The following is a 16,802-nucleotide window of genomic DNA, read 5'->3' on the forward strand; positions in this document are numbered from 1 at the left end:
CCTCCTCTGCCTCTACTCCCCAAGGTTCTCCTAAAGGTCTGACAAGAGAAGCCAAAAATGATGCTGATTGCCCCGGATTGGCCACGCCAGCACTGGTACCCACCCAGTCCTAAAGAGTTTGTCTCAAGGCCCAGCCTGGACATTACCTCAAATTCCTCATTTACTGACCCACCAAAACTATCTGATCTTGCACATCCAACTCGGAATCCTAAATCTGGCTGCATGGCGGATAATGTAACCATTCAGAACACACCTCTCTCTAAAGCGGTTATGGATGTTATTTTGGAGGCCCAGCAGCAGAAAATCTTATGCAGAAAAATGGAAGAGATTCTGTGCTTGGAACCAGGCACAAAGAATTGACACGCTTGTACAAATATTACTCAGATTTTACAATACCTAACTGAGATGCTGGACAAAGGCCTATCCTTCTCATCAATTAAGATTCATGCCTCTGCCATTTCAGCTGATTACAATATGGACCCACCCATTTTTTCACATCCACTGCTAAGGCAGTACCTCAGAGGGGCCAAAAACATAAGACCTCCAAGGAGAGCACCAATATCTGCATGGGACCTCAATTTTGGCTTGGAAAAGCTCACACTGCCTCCTTTTGAGCCAGCCAATACAGCTGAGATAAAATTCTTATGGAAAACAGCTCTGCTCCTAGCAATAATTTCAGCAAGAAGAGTCTGAGTAACAGGCATTAATGGCTGTGGAACCTTTTATTATTTTCCATCCGGACAGGGTTTCTCTAAGGACAAACACAACATTTATGCCTAAGGTAGTGTCCAGTGTGGCTCTTAACCAAACCATTAATTTGCCTACCTTTTATCCAAACCCACAGAATAAAGGGGAGAGACTTCTACATTCTTTGGACATACACATACAGTTACGCTTCTACTTGGACAAAACTAAAGCTTTCAGAAAGACTGAACAACTTTTAGTGGCATATGCTGCAGGATCTCAAGGAAATGCTATCTCAAAGCAGACCATTTCCAAATGGATAGCCAGCTGCATTCGTTTCTGCTACTCTCAACATGGCAAGTCAGTGCCTAAGGGCATTAGGCCACATTCAACCAGAGGAGCAGCAGCTAATTCAGCAGCCTTCCTCAGAGGAGTACCAACCAAGGGCATTTTGGAGGCTGCAACTTGGACTTCAGTGCACACTTTTACAAAACACTACCACTTACCTCTTTACTCTAAATCCAGAGCAGGCTTCGCCTCTGCAGGGCCTCATAGCCTCTCCTAATTTTATTTAGGCCCAGCCACCCAACCTCTGCTTTGGGATTCAACCCAAGTGTAATGACTGCAACAGTGAAACATGATGAACATAGTACAGTTGTGTACCTGCCATAAATGTAGATGTTAGAGTGTATTCAGTGTGCAGTCCAGGTTACCCTCCCACCATCCCCCTTTCTTTGCTGGGACTTATCTGTACTTCTCTATTCTTTACAACCTATGTGGTGTATTTGTTTGTAAATGGAGATAGTTTTATTTTACTGCATGCTCTTTTATTGGCATAATTTCTTAGCCTACCCTTAGGGGGACACCTGACATCTGGGGCAAGAAAAACCTGAAGAAAATGGTGTCTGCTGCATCTTTTATACCCCTGGCGCTCTGATGTCAGGGAAGAGGTGATAGCAACCGACACCGGACCAAGACTTTTGAATTCAGGCCAACTGTGGGTAGCCTGCCAGCAGGATAACCCAACTGTAATGACTGTAACAGTGAATACACTCTAACATCTACATTTATGGTAGGTACACAATTGTACTTTTGGTCCCATAAGAACCGCTACAACATTGATGTAAATTCAGCTGTGGCTCTGTTGTGTCTGGAAAATGGTCTAATTTGTTTCCTGCCCAGTACTCTTACAGATGGTAATGAAAGCTAATTGACCGATAGATTTGGAACAAAAATATGTACAGTTGCTACCCTTGCCATCTGGGCATGTAGCTGTAGGATTCATATGAGCAAGTTTGACGTAGCTCTCTTAGACTGAGAAAAACGTAGCAGTTTCTGATGCTGCCTTGAAGGTGAAATTCTTGGATTTTACCCAGGTAGTTAGTTGGGTGTCGAAACATTGTATTTAATATGGATATGATACTGTGGATGCAGGATTTAGTCTAGTAGCTGTGGGATGTGTGATCAGGAGGTATGCCTGGCTGAGACTAAACCCCTTCCAGAAGATCTGAAATGATGTTCCTAAATGCTCCTTTAGATAAGGAGCTGTGTTTTGGGAACTGTACCAGTAAAGTCTTTTAAGAAAATTGAGGAAGGAGGACAAGTCTTTCACGGTGTTAACATTTTCATCTTTCCCTTACTGTGGTTTGGCAGGAGGTACCATAAACCTAAGTCTCTGACACAGTTAAAGCAAGTCTAATGTTAAATGTATGGATTACGTAGTCCCCAGTTGAAGAAATGGCAGCAGGAAGGCCGGGAGGACCCATTGGGGGCAGTCATGACTACATGAACTTCCTCCTCCTTCCAGTTTTGACTTGTCCCAACCCAACCTTACCTCAAGCAGGATTGCCAAGAGCCTTTTGGACCATCTCCATGTCTGGGGAAACTGTTATCAAATACAGATGGGGTCCCCCAGACAATTATAGTAGGGCATAGACTCTAGTTGGTAGATCAGGAATATCCTCTGTGCCAAGCGAGCAAAGGCTGTCCTCCCCATCCTAAAAGGCCTCTTTGTACCGGAGGTTATAGAAGCAGTAAAAGAACAAAGGAAGAGGATCTTATTCATTCTTCGTGGTACCTGGAAAAAAAGAAACTTTGAGAACAGTCTTAGACCATTCAAAATGCTAGCACTATAGACTGCTTCCCCTACCCTTTCCCAAAATCCTGATTGTTAGCAGTAGACATCAAGGATGCTTACCTTCGCATTCCAGTCCACATGAACCATAAGTGCATTGTCATATTGGAAGCAGAGGGTTTTCACTACCTCTTTGGTTTGACTACTACTGATGGGGTGTTTGCAGAGCATCTTGCTCCAGTGATTGCTTTTTGCAGGACTAAGGACATTCACATTTGCCATACATGGATGTCTGCCACATTCAGGCAGCTTCCCTAGAGGTGGGCAGCAAGCCATTTCTTGCATCTCGATTTTGCTACAAATGTATTTTTTTATTTTAATTTATATTCCAAAATCTTGTCTCATTCCATCTCTTGTCCAGGGCTCCTTACTAGTTCTGTTGCTAAAAGTCTTTTGTACCAGTAGGGAGAGTGGATCACTTAAAATGTTATCAGTGTAGCCAGTTAAAATAACGTGACAGCCAGGGTGTGCTTTGGGTCTCGGTGATGCTAGTCTTTTAGCATCCTGATAGTACTCCCAGCTAGGTTACATGTGAGGAAACTCCTGTGGATGTCTAATGTAAACCTGGAGCCAACGCGCTCCAATCTTTGTAGGATATACCAGTCCTACCTGCACTGCCAAAGGACTGTAGGGGGTAGTCTGTGCAAGTCAGCAAACATTTGAGGATCTGTGTCATGGACCCATCCAACCATACTCTTGACGTCAAATGCTTTGTTCATTGGACTCGCAAGGTACAAAGGGAAATGAAATGCAACCCAGAAGAAGAAATTTGCATAATAGAAATGATGGCATCGAATGAAGCTCTGAAGTTCTTCAAACAAATTTGAACTGAGGGTGTGTCCTTCACATAGTAATCATATGGTACATCTTCAGGCTTGGAGGATCAAGATTATAACCTATTTGCAGGTTAAAAAAAAAAAAAAAAAAAGACACCTGAAGAAGCGTAGTATAGCTACGTGAAAGCGCTTGTGTTTTTATTCTTAATAAAGAAGGTTTTGTCTCCAGTGAGTATCTTCGTGTGGTGACTCCAGTGGATTTTGTGTTACCTATTTGCAGGTTAGCACTGACAACTTAACTGGTTCCCTGCATCGCTGGATTACATTTAAAATCGCTCTACATACCCTATCAGCAAAGCACACTAGGGGAGCAACTCCAGAAGGTTGATGACAGACCCACTCATACAGTTTCACAGAGCAGGTTTACCTTCAGGCGGTGCACCACAGGTCAGACCGATAAAACCTTTTGGTGAACATAACCATGCAAGGAAGCTTGGGCATTGGAGGCGTCTATAAACTGGGCAGGTCTCTTTTTCCCCCGATCCCTACAGCAATCTAGAAACAGAGAGGACAGACCAGAAATGTGGCTGATGGTATCACGTTGTTCCAGGCAACAATGCTTTTTCCCTTAGATGTCTCTGTGAGCAAGGTGAATCGTGGACTTCCACCACTGGATGACTTATTCTCACAGAGCAGAAGAACCGTCCTACTCCCCATCCTGAAGAAAGAGTTCACAGTATGTTTTAATTGATCCTGTTGTCCTTCAGCAACCGGTACAGAAAACGGATTTGTTGAATATTATGAAAAAGACAAAAAGGTCAGACATTGAGGAATCCTTCCTAATAGAAGAGTTTTTTGTGCAGCAGCCTGATGAGACAAGAACATCATTGGTAGGTCAGTAATTTTCCTGTACCTTCATGACCTTTTTGGAGCAGGTTTGGCTTATCCATTTTTTAAAGTGCATCTCTCAAACCATTTTAGCTTGCATTCCCCTGAGATGTCCTTGGCCTATTACCAGTCAAAATAATTAAAGGGGTGCTACATTTGTGATTAGCATACAAGTGATTGCTCCCTTCCTACCCCTGGGAGCTGAGTTATGGCCTAGAGAAGCTTACCCACACCCCATTTGAACCTGCAGCTAGCCCAGATAAAGTTCTTCACATGAAAAACCATCTTGCTTGTTGTCCTCGCATCAGTTGGGAGTGTGCCAGAACCTCAAGCCTTAATATGCAACAAGCACATTCTAGTATTCACTTGGGTATAGGGTGAGTCTATGAACCAGTTCATCCTTCTTGTCTAAAGTAATAATTCAGTGCACTTATCTGTCTGATCTGCAGTTTAAGAGGAAAATATCTCTGCATTCTCTGGATGTTTACACACAACCAATATACTCTTTGGTCTTTCATTGGTTCTATGCAGTCATTTATTTCTTTTAACCCAAAAGATGAGTATAAGGCTGTGTTCAAGTGCACACTCATAAGATGGCTGGCATAGTGCATACTTTTCTGCTGTAAGGTAACAAAAAAAAAGCGGTACTGTCCCTTAGGGGTTCAGCTTGCAAGCTATTATGCAGTCAGCCATCGTTTTAACATCTGTACATCACATATATGACATCATTGCGCATCTGGTTAAGGCTAGGGCAGACTTTGTTCCAGGAACTGTCCCGAAGTCCAAACTACTTGAATAGTGATCTAAATGAAGAATGTAGTACAGCTGTGTAGGAACTTAATAGACCTACAAGATCAGTGCTGCAGTACAGTTTCTCTCCCACCCTCACCTCCTAATTGTCTTTTCCTTCAACTTTGTGTCAGCCTGATCAGGGGGTGAGTAACCAGTCTGTCGTTCTCCCTTAGTGGGTAAAAATATTCTTTTCTACCTTGTATCCCCTTGGCTTTTCTTCTAGCTTTCAAGGATGCTACTCTAATGCACTGTGCAAGAAGGATCTAAGATGATGTAGATGGATGCCTGCTTAATGCTAGGAACAGTTTGGTGTCCCAGAAGCTGGGTATCCACAACTTTGTGGATGAAGGGTTCTGAGGTCTGGAAGCCAGGATGGATGTCTGGGAATGCTGTGACAGAAATTCCAATACTCAAGACTACTGTAACAATGGTGTACTCCTAACTTTTACTGTTATGGTAATTTCCTTAACAGTTGTAATTTCTAGTCCGTTGTTTAACTTGCTACAGGAGTGGAGAGAATAGCAGTGTTGAAGCAAACAATTTCTTCATGAGTAGCCCCTATATTATGCTCTGTTCTCCTAGGGTTAGAGTCCTGAATGTTCCGTTGGAGGTCATTGTACTAGGGGCATTGCTGCAACTTCTTCCTTCCGTTAATGGTGGTAAACAGGCTAGTTTTGAAGAAGCTACTTGGTCATTTGGCCGCAATTGAAGTATTACAAGATGGAAAGATTTTTTTCCAGTGCAAGAGCTGGATTTGCAAAGCCTTAATGTAGGGTATATTGCAGTCCAGTCACTCTATTCCATCCACTACCCTTGCTTAGTTAGACCTCTGAATCACCCCAGTAGTTGAGACTTCTCCAACGATTATTTAAATAAATGACAATCCAAATACATACTGGAACAGGATACTGGATAAAAAACGTGCACAAGTGCTTTCGTCTCCACAAAAGTGAGACTTTCAGAATACATAGGTAAGAGGTATTCTGGTGAAGTCTTGCTTTTGTGGAGATGAAAGCGCTTAATACTTTAGTTCATTAAAATTATTTCCATCCAGTATCCTGTTCCGGTACGTTTTTTGGATTGGCTTTGTTTCGTGCTGGGGCTGATTTTTGTGGTTAAATAAAGGACATAATGCAGTTATATTAGAATTTATCATAAAAACAGATGTTTGAGTAGATCATTGTTTTGTTTCCCTCCTTCCTTCCCTTCTCTCTTTTACTCTTACTCTTCCACTCTTTCACTGGGGCATCGTAGTGTGGGAGTGGAGATACCCTGTCATTTTCCATTCCCCTTAAAGGACCTCTGGGGTTGCTTAGGGCTGAGTAGAGTTTGGCAAGGCCAGTTTCTCATTTTCTGCTCCTAACTGTAGCACAAGTCTCTTGTCTCTCCTGTTTTAGCAGGGCCTTTCTCTCTAGCTTTCACTATTAGTGTCCTTGCATCCTGGACCAGAAAGCTCTAATTTATAGCATGAGCACATTTTTTTTTTTTTAATATATTGGAGATGTCCTGAAATCTCAAGAGTTTGGCATCTGCCATGCCTGGATTGGGAATGTCACTGAGCTCTAGAAGTCATGCTGAATGTTAAACCTTTTGCATCTGAAGTCCTGGTAATCTGGGACTGTATACAACGGTGATCTACTCAAACGTGTGATGTCCTTCATGGATGCATCTGCAGTCATAACAACTGGGTTGTCCTGTCGTCAGGCAGCCCTTCAGTCGGCCGGATTCCAAAGTCCGGGTCCGGCTTCGGCTGATGTCGCACTTCCCCCGACGTCATCTCTGTTGGTCTTCGGGTATAAAAGCATCAGCCGACGCCATTTTCTTCAGTCTTTCTTGCCGCGTGGCGCCCGAAGCAGAAGCTGTTCGCAAGTGCCGGTCGGTCGGATCCAGAGATTACTTCTACCGAATACTACTTCGAAGACTTCTAAAGCTAAGTACCCGTTGGGGACTCTTTCTTGCCGCAGCCGATGTCAGAAAAAGTTAATAATTGTTTAACCTGTGGGAAACAAATACCTCATAAAGATTTCCACTCTTACTGCCTGCCTTGCTTAGGCCCAGCCCACGGCGTAGCAGCCTGTTAGGTCCTGTGCTTCTTTCAACCGGTAACGCTTAGGCGTCGGTCGGAGTTTGCAGAACAGTTTTCGGTTCTGATTTTGCGTACATTATGCCGTCGGATCCTCCGACTCGCATTCTGCCAAAACGCAAAGAAAAAGACCGACACTCGCGGTCCGCGCTTTTCGGCGCCACCACGGTTAAGCAAACGCGAGTGTCTCGGTTTCGGCGAAACCGAGAAAACTGATCAAAATACAGCTGAATCTATCTCTACAACTGAGGTCCCTGCTAACACTCTTGAATCGGCCTCAGAAATTTTACCCACTACGGTGCTTACCACTGACTTATCAGACACCATTCCCTTGGATGTCTCTACCCCAGCACGTGGTGCTGCTAGGCCTTCAGCAGCCATGTCCATTAAGGCCTTCGCCAGGGCTAAAGCAGCCAAGACTACTAAAACAGTGCCTGTTAAACCCCCCTCAACCAGGCCCTCTTCCAGTTCCCAAATGCTTACTTTGGCAGAAGATTTAATTTCATTAATTAGAGGATCTCAATCTCACCCAGACAGGGCCTCTCAGCCCCCAGAGAAGAGACCTAGGGCAGAGCCCCATGAGCCAGTGTCCTCTGATGATTCTGCTGATGAGTCAGACATAACTGACCAGCCAGAGGCTCCTTTCTCCAATTTTGAAGATTCTGATGCTGAAGAATCCATTCCAGCTGCTTCCCCACCAGAAGAATTCTCCTTTGGGGAAACCTTGCATGCCATGCGAGAACAGTTCCAATGGCAGCAACAGGATTTTTCAGACTCCAGAAAAGACTTAGGACCTTTTGCACCTTCCACAGCACAGGCCCTTAGCTATACCTCCTGTTCTCTCTGTGGTGGATGATGCTTTCAATGATGTCTGCTCCGCTCCAGATTCTTTACCCCAGCCCCTGCCAAACCAGACAGATTTTACAGGGTGCCAGATACTCATCACCACCTTTACAAGGCCCTCTTGCAGACCCGAAACTATTTCCCAGGGTCCCAAGGCAGTAGCAGCGACCATAGCTAAAACCCTGTTCCTTCTGAAAGGGAAGCAAGGTCATTAGACAGATGGGGTAAAAAGGTTTACACTTCAGCCACTCTCTCAGCTAGAGCTTTAAACTGTCAGTTTCACATGATACAATACCAAGAGTTTATGCTTGATCAGTTAACTAAAAAGCTAACCACTGATGAATCTCTTGATAAGAAATATGTATTAGAAATGGTAAATAACATACAGCAAGTTAGTAACCATTCTTTAAAATGTGGCTATGATGCACTGGAGGCTTCATTTAGATCAGCCATGACTGGCACTGTAATTAGAAGGCATGCATGGCTAAAGGAGCAAGCTTTACGGATCATGTTAAATCTAAATTGCTAGATGCTCCTATGGATAAAACAAGTTTGTTTGGTACACCTGCCCAGCAGGTTATGAAGAAAATGGAAGAAAAGGCAAAATCAGTCCAGACAGTTAAAGATTTCTTGCAGGTTCAACCCCAAGGTTTAGCAGGAACTGGCCTGCCAAAAATTGGTCCTTTCCTGACTCCACAAGACCTCAAAGGGGCAGGAATAGACGTTCCAGAGGCAGAAATAAATCCAGAGGAGGTGCCTACAGAGGACGACAGTGGCAAGGTAACAACAGAGGCACAGACTCCACACCTGCCACTACATCAACACAGCCACAGTGACTTAATCCTAAACCCGCCTACCAGGGAACAAATAGCAGCTCCTCTAGGCGGAAAGCTAACCTTATTTTCAAAAAACTGGCACCACATAACAAAGGACAAGTGGATTTCTGAACCATAGATCAAGGTTACGGTTCCACTTCCACACTTTACCAGACAAAGAGGAATGCCAAATCTACCTCCAAATCAAAGACAGAGGCTCTACAACAGATAATGGAGTTAGCAAACATGAGAGCTGTGGAGAAAGTGCCAACAGCAGAGCAAGGAAAGGGTTCTACTCCAGACTATTCCTAGTTCCAAGAAAGGAAAAAGTTGGAGACCAATTCTAGACCTGTCCACCCTGAATACTTACATCATTGTCCCAAAATTCAAAATGCTGACCCTACAGCAACTTCTTCCCATGCTGGGCAAGGAGTGTTGGCTGGTAACTCTAGATCTCAAGGAGGCATACCTGCACGTCCCCATTCGACCAATCTGCAGAAGATACCTCAGATTTCTTGCAGGATCAGAGCACTATCAATTCTCAGCATTGCCCTTTGGCTTATCTACTGCCCAGAGTATTCACAAAATGCCTGGCATCAGTAATCGCCATTGCAGACTACAGGGAATTCAAATTTATCCATACCTGGACGACTGCCTGATACAAGGAGACAACAAAAGCAAGCTGACAACAGATTTACAAAGGGTCATTTACTTGCTTCAAGCACTGGGATACACAGTCAATTTACAAAAGTCAAGACTGATACCATCCCAGACAAGGACTTTCCTGGGTGCGGAATTGGACACAGTAAGACAAATGGCATTCCTAACTACAGAAAAACCAAAAGAACTCCCTCTTTACTTCTTGGCACTAACAAAACTGAACAAGTTAACAGCAAGAAAGGTACTGCAGGCCTTGGGTTTCATGGCATCATGCATAATCTTGGTTCCATTTGCCAGACTACATATGAGAAAACTACAGTGGTACCTAAAGAATTTATGGTCCCAACACAGACACAGCCTAGAAACGGAAATCCCACTAATACCATGCTTAAAACAGGAGTTCCTATGGTGGGCTCAGGCATGCCAGTCAAACCCAGGCCTACCCTTTCGCAGATGTCAACCAAGCCAGACCATCACAACAGACGCTTCAGACCTAGGATGGGGGCATATGCTGGACAAATGCGTTCAAGGATTGTGGACACAGGACCAACTTCACCTGCACATCAACCTAAAAGAAATGCTGGCAGTAAAACTGGCAATCCAAAAGTTCAGACCATTTCTCAAGGAGGACCACTTGATGATAAGGACAGACAACACCACAGTCATGTGGTACATCAACAAACAGGGAGGCACTCATTCTTACCCCTATGCAGAATGACTTTGGAGCTGTGGACCCTGGCACTCAGCTACAACATCCAGTTACAGGCAATATTTGTGCCAGGAAAAGAAAACTCTCTAGCAGATATGTTAAGCAGGACCACATCGGATGCCCACGAATGGCAGCTGCACCGGATATCTTCAAGACCATCTCAAAAAAATGGGGAATGCCTCAGATAGATCTATTCGCATCACCTCTCAATCACCAGCTCAAAAATTCTGCACAAGGACATTCCACCCACTAGCATGGAAAGTGGACTCGCTCTCCTTCAGCTGGAAAGGCCTAACAGCATATGCATTCCCACCTCTTCCCTTGATACACAAAGTACTACTAAAAATCAAGGAGGAACGTCCAGGGATAATCCTGATAGCTCCAAACTGGCCAAGACAGCATTGGTACCCACTACTGAGGAGCATGTCTCGGAACAATATGTGGCCAATTCCCCTGATGCCTTTGATGCTAACTCAGAACAACTTCAGCACCATGCATCCAAACCTAAAAACGCTGCAACTGACTGCATGGAACATCACATAGCAGCTGCTAATACAGAACTTTCACAAAGAGTTAAAGACATTATTCTTGAAGCACGCAGGCCTTCAACTAGAAGGAATTATGCTGGGAAATGGAAAAGGTTTGTCATTTGGAGTTCTGAAAGAGGAAAAGATGTATCAAACATAGATATGCCTAACATTCTGGAGTATCTGGCCGAACTACTTCATTCAGGCCTGTCATACTGCTCCATCAAGATTCATGCATCAGCTATTTCAGCAGAATACAGCTTTGATCCACCTGTTTTTTCACACCCTTTGCTCAGGCAGTTCCTCAGAGGAATCAAGAATGTAAAACCTCCAAGGAAACCACCATTGCCAGCTTGGGACTTGAACTTTGTGCTAGAAAAATTGACACTATCACCTTTTGAACCAGCAGCAACAGCAGACCTACAACACCTGTCATGGAAAACTGCTTTCCTACTGGCAATTACTTCAGCAAGGAGGGTTTCAGAACTACAGGCCTTAATGGCAGTGCAACCCTTTCTAATCTTCCACCAAGATAGAGTGTCCATGAGGACTAATCCTACATTTATGCCTAAGGTGGTATCCAGAGTGTCTTTAAACCAGGCAATCCACCTGCCTACCTTCTTTCCCAACCCACAAAACAGAGGGGACAGAATACTGCATACCTTCGATGTACATACACAGCTACGCTACTACTTGGACAGAACAAAAATAGCAGAAAGACTGACCAACTTTTGTAGCCTATGCAACAGGAAGGGAAGGAAAAGCTATTTCCAAACAGACAATCTCCAAATGGATAGGAAATTGCATACGATTCTGTTACTCCTTCCATGGAAAGCCAATTCCACAGAACATAAGACCTCATTCTACAAGGGCAACAGCCACTACCACAGCCTTCTTACGAGGAGTGGCTACCAAAGACATTATTGAGGCTACTTGGACCTCCGTGCATACATTTGCCAAGCATTATAATTTACCTCTATATTCCAGATCCCGAGCAGGGTTTGCCACTGCTGTTCTGCAAGGGATCCTAAACACACCATAATTTACTTTTATCCTCCTCCCTAGTTGGCTATGGTATTCTACCCAGTTGTTATGACTGCAGATGCATCCATGAAGGACATAGTACAGTTTTGTACCTACCATAAATGTAGATGTCCGAATTGGATAGCATCTGCAGTCAATTACCCTCCCTCCTTCCCTCTGTGGTACTCCTAGGGTGTTTACCCTTCTAATAGCTAGCTAGTGGGGATTTCTTTCATGGTGTATTTGTTTGTATTTATGTACATACATGCTTATTTTTGTGTTTACCTCTATCTTTTGGAAACATTGGCATCTATCCAAAATTTTTAGCCTTCTATAGGGCTTCTGGCATCTGGGGCAAGAAACACTGAAGAAAATGGCGTCGGCTGATGCTTTTATACCCGAAGACCAACAGAGATGACGTCGGGGGAAGTGCGACATCAGCCGAAGCCGGACCCGGACTTTGGAATCCGGCCGACTGAAGGGCTGCCTGACGACAGGACAACCCAGTTGTTATGACTGCAGATGCTATCCAATTCGGACATCTACATTTATGGTAGGTACAAAACTGTACTTTATGGTAAGTTTTTACTCTGCAGCATTTTTTCATGTCTGTCTCTCATAACTGTACTGTGTATTTAGCAGTTGTAAATCACAAGTAAAACTTAAGTTATTCTGATGATGAAAAAGTTGAAGGCTCACCTAACTGATGAAATGCATCTATAAGTGAGTTGCTAAGAAAGATGAGTTGTATGAGCTTAGAACTGAATTGCCAATTTTCTGCCTTTTTTTTACACAGAAACTAGTTGCACAAATGAAACAAGACCCACAGGTAATGTCTTCATTGTTTTACTCTTTTGAAAGTGAGACTGTCTAAAATTGTGGATCTGAATAGACATTGAAAAAGGTGGATTATGATTGGTGGAGGTGACATTATTTAAATTGTTTATAATTGTATTTCATCACTGTTTCATATGATTAAAGAGATCTGGTGAATTCTTGAGACTGTACGCCTTTGCATGTTTGTGGGAATTGAAATTTTTTTTTTTGCAAATCTCATCATAATATTGTCAAAATGCATATTGGTATTGGACTTTCATATGTGGCCTGGTTCTCATGACTTGGAAAAATATATTGCCAGCTGTTCTCCTTTTTTCCCATTGAGTCAAGTTTTTTCCCCCCAAATTTAATTCCTCAGCCTGTGTTTTGGGCATTACTACACCATCTGGTCTTAGCATCCAGTCAATACATTCTTTAAAACACATTAATATACACTGTACTTTATTTCCTTGTTAATGGGAAACCTTATGTCTTTTTGAATGCCATTGTATACACCTTCCATCTGTCTTTGCCCAGACGAGACAGATTCCTGCCTCCAGATTTAAAAAAAAATAGCCAAGGAGTCTGCAAGGTTTCTGTTCTTTCAAATCATTTATTCCCACCTCATCCTCAAGGGTATTCAGCAGCTGTATGTCAGTAGTTGCTGTCCTTAAGGCTGCAAACAGCCAAAAGCCTTACAAAGGACTGCAGTCTCTTGGCTACATCATCCCAAGGATTATAGAGAAGGGTCTCTATTCGGACTTGTCTTCTTCCACTGCTTTTTCTAGTCTAAATTTTCAAGGTCCACTAGTCTCTGTAGGTTAGCTACAGTAACTATAGATGCTTCTCTGGTGGGGAGAAGTTGGGGGGGGGGGTTGCATTTTGAGAGACTGCCCAAGATGCACGGTGTTTAATCTCTGACGTCAGTGCTCTCTAGATGAGTAGTCTTCCTAGTGTTGTAGGCATTCCTGGCCCCCCTCCCCATGGGTATGATTTTTGTTTAGACAGACCGGTCTGTGTTCAGGAACATCAGCAAACTAGGAGGAACCTGTTTGTATCTTTTGTGGTGGGAAGCTTTGACAGTTTGGCAGTGTTTTCCCACTGCTTTCTAATTGTAACGCAGCAGTTAGAAGATCAAGTTGAACAGGTCCATTCTTCTGCCTCATGAGTGATCTCTTAGTCGCACAGTGGCTGCCATGATTTTCACCTGCAGGGGTTGGCCTTCATGTGGTCCGTTTACAGCTCTGTCCAATGCCAAATGCAGCAGCTACTCGACCTGATTCCGCAGAAGAGAGTCCATGAGGAATCCTCTCATCCACACTAAGCCCATGGGTCCTCTCACAAGAAACTTTTTACAGAGTGTCCTGGTGCTAGGCAGAGATGGTCTTAATCACCCACTCACTTTGGTCTCAACAGATCTGATTCCCCTTCCTTTCACCTTCTTGGGTGTACCCTCCCTGGATGCTGGACCCTCTAATAGGCTTGAGCCTATCACTTGTCTGGCAAGCCTCACATGGACATCAAATCCCTGAAGTTGATATCTTGGTCTATCCACCTCAAGTGATGGCTGGAAATTCCAGGCTTTCATCCACTGTGCACATCTTTTCATACTCTCCAAAAAGAAGCAAGTGGATGAGATTTTCCATCTGGGCATTTACTAAGGCTCTGGATCTTTTTTCATCTCCCTTGCATCAATTCCAGATTTTCTGGCAGATCTTTTTTCATGCAGGAGGTAGCTACCCCATCATCTAAGTTCATTTGGCAGCTTTTTTTGGTGAAGACCATACTCCTATTGCCTTATTGAAAATGTCTAAGGTCTTTTTGCAAGGTACTGTAGATTGCATAAATGACAGACCACCCTGGAATGTATAACAATTATTGGAGTGTATAGACACCGAAGTACTGATGACCTAGAGGAATTCATACATGTGAAGTTGTTGAATCTTGCCGTTCATTCTTCACTAATGGGTTCGGAGCCGATCCTCTGCTCCAACACGGCCGACTAGCAAGCTCAGTTTTCCAGTAGCTCGAGACCCAACCCCTTATCCCACAATGCACTGCTGGAATTACCTCAGATCTAGTTTGCCACGGCACAGATCTCTTGGTTTCCAGCATTGCTAGAGACTATTGGGAGTTATCCACTTTCAGCAAGTTTTCTAATCGAATTTATAATTATATACTATTATCTAGTTAGCAGTTATTTTCTGTTTTTCCCCCTTTTCCCAGTAAAAATCTTCCGATTGCCTTGGGCCTTTTGGCCTTGGGCCTTTTCTTACAGCTTGTTAGATAGAGTTGCCCCTTTGGGCTTTTTGATATTGAATTGCTATAATCCTCTCTAACTATCTTGTATAGCTAAATAGTGTTACTAGTTGCCTTTTTCGGCTGTGTGTACTGTGTGTAGTTAATTAGATTAATCCTCTAACTTTAGCTATCTTATATAGTTAAATAGTGTGTTTTTCTTTTTTTTTTTTTGATTTTGTGAATAGTAGTTAGTACTATGTCTGAAGAGAAGGAAAAGCATCCAGAGTCTGGGTTTAATAAATGCCCAGACTGCAGACAAAAGATTTCCATTACGGATGCCCATGTGTAGGGTGTATACTGTTTGGGTGAGGTGCACCTGCAGGAGTCATGTAGTATCTGCCACTCCTTTTTTACTAGAGTGCTTGCAGAAAGGAAGAGGAGGTTAATTGATAGGGGTATTATCAAAACACCCTTTCTCAGAGGCATTGTCTGACCAGGATGGGGCCAGCAAATCGTCCAAATCTTCCTCAGAATCCAGGACAAAGAAAGGAAAAAGTGTTACTTCGATTCCACTGACATAGGACCCGACAGTCTGTTCTTTTCGGAACCGAGACACTGCTCTGGAACCGGTTGCCAAAGAATCTCCCTCTCTACTGCTCCAATCGGCTCCATCTATTCACTCCTCCAGGTCTTCTGTCAGCCTTTCCGATCTGGATATGGACCAGCTGGTTCAGAAACTCTTAAAGGCACCAGGCGTAGCTAAAGTGCTGTCGGCTCAGACCCAACCGTCGGAGCCGAAGACCATTACTCATGAATTGTCTTCTCGTCCTCCGAGCCATATGAGGCTGACCTGATTGTGGATCCCTTGGAACAGACACCTGCTCCAGTGTCATTGGCGCCGACCGGGGACTCTAGTTGACACTCTCCGGTTGGGTCCGGGGGGGATAGTTGCATTGACTTGCCAGTGCTGACTCTTCCTCTCCGGCTTCGGCTCGGGTGAGCTCGGCTCCTACCTCAGGCTCTGAGCTCACGGCTTAGGTGCAAGATGGGATCGCAGCTCCTGACCAGTCGACTCATTCTCCTCGGAGCCATGTTGCATTTGAAGCCATGAGGCGAGTATTGTCTTTTAAGACTTCCTCATCTCAAGGTCTGCCCTCTTCCTCCCTTAAAGTGCTTGTGTCAGTTTGTTTCCTCCGGTCATCCCAAGTGTAGAGTCCCAGAGCCTCAGGTAGCCCCACAGGGCACTCCCTGCTCTTCTAAGACCTTTCCAGAAGTTCCCACGGAAGAAGTTCCCAGGAAGAGATTATGCAAGAGGAGGCATTTGGACTCACCACAGGAGTCCCTAACATCAGACACCAACTTGGATGAATCAGAAGGGTCCCCTTGATCCCCCTCAGAGGACATGTCTTTTATGGAGATTCTTGAAATTCTTAAGCAGAGGGGTGATTGGCAGTCCAAGAGCCTTACTGAGGATGTCTGTTCTCCTGAAGGCGTTCGGGTCTCGGCCTTCCACCTCTTGGGTGTGTCTGCCCTACGATGAGCTTATGGATCTGGTCTCTAATAGGGCGTGGGAGTCACCAGAATCTATGGAACTTGTCCCTAGGAGGCCTAATAAGTTTATTTCTGCCCCCATAGATAAGTCCTTTTTGACAAAGGGAGTACCAGTTGATGCCATGGTGGTGGCGGCAGCCACCAAAAAGGAAATGTCTGAGACTTCCTCGTCTATCCATCCTCCTAACAGAGAATCTATGATCATGGATAGATATGGGAAACACATGTTTAGTTCAACGACTTTCTCACTCAGATCACTG

The 16,802-nt window shown here is 44.0% G+C and overlaps 1 long non-coding RNA gene across 1 annotated transcript in view; it reads left to right on the forward strand.

The window, feature by feature from the left end:
• The window catches only part of LOC122811074, a 386,835-nt gene extending 374,057 nt beyond the window's left edge, over nt 1–12,778 (forward strand). Inside the window, exon 3 of the long non-coding RNA XR_006366198.1 lies at nt 12,731–12,778. This is a non-coding gene — a long non-coding RNA (uncharacterized LOC122811074). The remainder of the gene's footprint in view (nt 1–12,730) is intronic.
• The last annotated feature ends 4,024 nt before the right edge of the window (nt 12,779–16,802 follow it).

This window comes from Protopterus annectens, chromosome 9.part0, assembly GCF_019279795.1.
Source record: "Protopterus annectens isolate FY-2018-M chromosome 9.part0, PAN1.0, whole genome shotgun sequence".
Lineage (NCBI taxonomy): Eukaryota > Metazoa > Chordata > Ceratodontiformes > Protopteridae > Protopterus > Protopterus annectens.